Raw genomic sequence first — 5000 nt, 5'->3', positions numbered from 1 at the left:
GGCCACCACCGGACCGTGGTTAAAGTTTCATGGGCCGCGGCTCATACAGCATATACAGAGACCATCGAAAGATAGATCTATTTTCGGTGGCCTTGATTATACGATGTACAGAAAAATCCATTGCGCTGAAGAAGCTTAGGCGCATTTTTTACTTGTTTGGTTTGAGACCGAAGTTTCAATTATTGCTGGTCATGTGTTGGAAAAATTTTCATCCTTGGACATTATTTCTGTAATCGTATGCACTGTGTAGTAATAATAATAATAATAATAATAAAAATAATAATATTATTATTATTATTATTATTATTATTATTATTATTATTATTATTATTATTATTATTATTACTAGATTCAGATAAGTAATTTGGATTCAAGTTTTGCTGAACTGACATCGAAGCCGAAGCCTGCGCTGTGATGTTAAAATGGAACAATTCCTCAGAACTAGATTATTCACAATACTGTTTTAGTTTAGCATCCTTGGAAGCTCACCTTATATTGTCTGGTTCGCCTCATTTCTTTATTTCTTCGCATTCTCCGTTCAGAGAATTATTGGTTTCTTGGTTTCTTTCAATGTTCTCGCATTCGCCTATGTAAAACCTCGCCAAGGAAGGAATGACACCGGAGTAAAATAAAGAACAAACTGTCAGAGAAAGCCTGTTTTTATAGAGCACCATATTGTTGCCCCTTGTGTTTTATTTGATTTTCAAACACTGGTTTTGCTGTGTTGAAACTAAATACGTAGGAAGTATTTGGGGGCAATTCTATCTACTGTTGGAGTCACATAGACTTACAGATGATATTGACCCAGATATTTTTTTCAAAGTATATGCGTCCTAATTTTTCAGACGCTTGCAAAATCTTGGGTCTTACCATAAGGAATTTTACATGGACGGTGAGTGGATTCAAAACGTTGGTAATTTTGGCTGTCTTGGTTCGAATTTCCCCTGAAAACATAGTCTGGCTGAAGAAACGTCTACCTTAAAAGGCAACTAAGAATTTCCTTGGAAATTTGTCGAAGAATTTGATGCAACAGAATGTTTCTGTTTAAGACAAAGGTCATTGTATATACAATGTTTTTGTTCTATACTGCTGCTTTGTGGTGCATTGACATGGCCCCCTCCTGCATAACAGTTCAGGAACCTTAATAGTTATCATTGCCGTTGTTTGAAAAAGATCCGTGGCATACAACGGTCTCTCAGAGTGGCAGATGCGAATGTTAAGAATTGTGCAGATCGTGAGTCTTTTGATACACGAGAAATCCAAGGGCCCGTCAAGTAGAGCATCTTAAAAGATAGTATTAAAAATATACAGACAGTGAAAGAATCGTTTTCTACCTCTTGCATTATGCATCCTCATAAACACACACACACACACACACACACACACATATATATATACTGTGTGTATATATAAATTTATATACAAATATAAATATATGTATGTATACACAACGTACTGTATGTATATATATATTTATATAAGTATATATGTATGTATGTATGTATATATATATATATATATATATATATATATATAATATTTATATATAAATTTATATAGATAGATAGATAGATAGATAGATAGATATATCCAGGCATGTGCATCCAAGAAAATAAAAGCAATAACTAACGTGGAATAACCGCCGCTGCAGCTGTCTCTCACTCTTCCCGATTTATTCAGACTGCATCCGTGAACCTTTTTCTTTTTTCTTATTTTTATTTGTATTAGGGGAACAGAATCGAGGTATTGTGCCATCGGAAGTCTGTTGTTTGTCCTTCTCCGCCCTGTTTGCTTCTCTCTGTGTTGCTTATGTTTTGTTTTACCGTCTGTTTGTTTGTGCTTATGGATGTTTGTTGTTCCTCGTCTCCGTCACCTCATTTGTTTTCTTTAGGTAAGCATCAAGAGAAACTGTCACTTCATCATCATCGTTATTATTGCGAATTGTTGCATCGTGACTTTTGCTGACCAGTGCTTCGAGTTCACATGTTGGAATGAGGTCTGAGATGATTCATAGCAAACTCTTCCAAAACTGACATCCTTACTCCAGAATTCATCGCCATTTTAGTTTCGATTCGTGCTTTAAAAATATACTTCATACTATATATATATATATATATATATATATACAGTATATATACATACATACATATATATATATAACATATATACATTTGTATATGTGTATATATACATACTTATATATATATATATATATATATATATATATATATATATATATATATATATATATATATATATATATATATATATATATATATATATATATATATATAGATGAAGATGCATACTGCAAGAAGTTGAAAGCGATTCTTACTTTAGTTTTTTCACCGCTGGCAGAGATATAAAACAGTGTATTCATCTGTTGTGAGATCTATTCCTATATTTGGGAGATCAGTAGTTGAAAGAATTCCACCCACATTGGTTAATGCCTGTAACAAAGATTCTGATAAGCTCTACGGCCGTTAGTAAGTTGGTGGGTATGTGTAAGTATTTTAATGTTCAACAGTGAAATCCAGATGATCACTAGTTACAAGATGAGCGATATTGTCTGCTGGATGCCGGAAAACAAGAATCGATTTAGAAGTTTTCAGCCTGGTGTTTGGAAAATCCGTAAGGGAAGGAAGGAGATTTTCCAAGGGTTACTTCATAAGTGACATCAGTTTCACCATTATGGAGTATCATAATGAACATTGATTATGGAGTTAGTGATCAGTGGCATAATAAACTGATAACAGTTGCAACTGTTAAAAATGCTGGTGCCCCAGTGTAGTAATTCAATCTTCATAGCTATTATATATTTAATGTTGGTTTAATTTGGGTAAGAGATGGTGATATAGCACCTTGAGGGTTACTTGGTGAAAAAGATGTGAGAACCCTTTGAGCAGATCACTAGTTTTCATTTGATTGCCTTATATACGCAGTGGATTACTTGAGGGGAACGTGTGGGGATTCATGTTTTCTGGAAACTGTTGCTAAATACTTAGTTCCTAATTCGGCACTTCGCAAAGATCTGGATGAAAAACGATTAACATCTCTTTAGCGGATGTGAAGATTGAAGATCATAACCCACAACCCACTCAGGAGAGAGAGAGAGAGAGAGAGAGAGAGAGAGAGAGAGAGAGAGAGAGAGAGAGAGAGAGAGAGACTTTCCACTGGCTTTCTTAGCCGACGAAGACAGCCGTTCATCTCCGTGGGTCTTTCGGCGGCTGAGTTCCTTTCGTTGTAACCAGGGCCTTATGCCATGAGATACGGTGTCCCGGGAAATGATTTGTTTAAAGGGAGGATGTAGATCATCATTGCCCCGTCACATTTCTTCTGATTTTACCTCCACTATCCCCGAATGGGACTTTGGATGTGTTGGTTTTCTGTTTTTATTTTGCCTTATTCTTGCTTTTCCTTTTAGTTAATTCGCTTCGTTCAAGCGTTTTAAAAGATTATTGTTTATTTGAGTACTCAACCAAATAAAAAAAAAAAGTGGTTTTTACCAAGGGTGTATCTCCTTATAGAATATTCGTTTTCTCTCTTAGCTGGACAGGCTTCATCGCTCGGTTTTGTATACAGGGTGTTTCTTATCGTAAACATCTAGGATAAAAAATAAACACTTTAGTTAATTCCTAATGTCATGAAGTGTCTTAGTGGGGAAGGATTGCTTTTTAAAATTTATTTTCCTTTATCGCTTCTTCTAGATTACCCTTATCTAACGGTTGCTTTCATTTAATCTTTGTATACTTATTCAGGCAAAGAAAAGAGTGAAAACCCATAGGTTGTTTTCTTTTTTTTATTATTATTATTATTATTATTATTATTATTATTATTATTATTATTATTATTATTATTATTCGAAGATGAACTCTATTTATAGGGAACACACCCCCGCGGGCCATTGACTTGCTATTCAAGCCTCCAAAGAATATGGTGTTCGTTTTATATCCCCGTAGTGACTTAGCAAGAAAGACTAGTGGTATGAATTTTTTTCTTTGATTTTATATAAAAAAAATGAAGGCTATTTCTACCGCCAAAGTAACGTGATCGGATAGAGGGGGAAAGTGAAAACTAAAATGATTTCTTTTCTGGGAAAGGTAAAAAATATAACCATTTTTCCGGGAAAAATGGAAAATTAAAAACAATATTTATAAATAGCAACACTCAAAGTTATAACCAAAATGTTTTTCTGGAAAAAAAGTAAAAGTTAAAACCAAAATAATTTTTTACGGGCCTATTTTAACGAAGGGAACTAAGAAGTTAGTCCAATTAACTCAATTACTAGTTAATTGTGAAATGTGACCTGGCCATAATTCTTTTGAGGAGGTTCACAGTCTATTGAAAGTATTTTCTTCATTTAATGAGCAGGCAATATTACTTGCAGGTTGCCATGAAGACGCCCCCCCCCACCCCCACACCCCCGCCACACACACACACACACACACGCACAAACGTATGCACGCGCTCACCCACATACTCGTATATCGTGACAGTAAAAGAAACGACAGCGAGAACACTTGGTTTGACACAATAAAAAAATTAGCCTAACCTGGATGGGACAGAATAAAACGCGTTGTCCATCATGAAGAAAATTATATTGCCTATGGTCACTATTTGATATTGTAGGTGATACGTCATCAGCGTTTGCTACTTTCATCCCCTAAAGGTCTCAGTTTCAAATTCGCTGGGAAATCACATTGAGTATATTTGTGCCTTGGTTTCTTTCAAGATGAGCTGTAGTTCGAGGTCCAATCCACACTTTGTGAACTCGAATGGAAGTCGAGAATTAACATTTTCTTCTTAATAAAAAATGAATATATATATATATATATATATATATATATATATATATATATATATATATATATATATATATATATATTGAAGTGTCCGAAATATATTATGGCCTTTATATTTTCAATTATATATATATATATATTATGGGCCTTTATATTTTCATATTATATATATATATATATATGTGTGTGTGTGTGTGT

At 34.1% G+C, this 5000-nt stretch overlaps 2 protein-coding genes across 6 annotated transcripts in view; one reads left to right on the top strand and one right to left on the bottom strand.

Annotated features, from left to right (window-relative positions):
• Positions 1-5000, top strand: part of zetaCOP (COPI coat complex subunit zeta) — a 257001-nt gene that overhangs the window by 37128 nt on the left and 214873 nt on the right. The gene's annotated exons all lie outside the window — the stretch shown is intronic.
• The window catches only part of lovit (loss of visual transmission), a 166565-nt gene that overhangs the window by 48861 nt on the left and 112704 nt on the right, over positions 1-5000 (bottom strand). The gene's annotated exons all lie outside the window — the stretch shown is intronic.

This window comes from Macrobrachium rosenbergii, chromosome 51 (assembly GCF_040412425.1).
Source record: "Macrobrachium rosenbergii isolate ZJJX-2024 chromosome 51, ASM4041242v1, whole genome shotgun sequence".
NCBI classification, from domain to species: domain Eukaryota; kingdom Metazoa; phylum Arthropoda; class Malacostraca; order Decapoda; family Palaemonidae; genus Macrobrachium; species Macrobrachium rosenbergii.
Note: the sequence above shows the minus strand (reverse complement) of the source record. Positions and strands in the feature narration are given on the sequence as shown.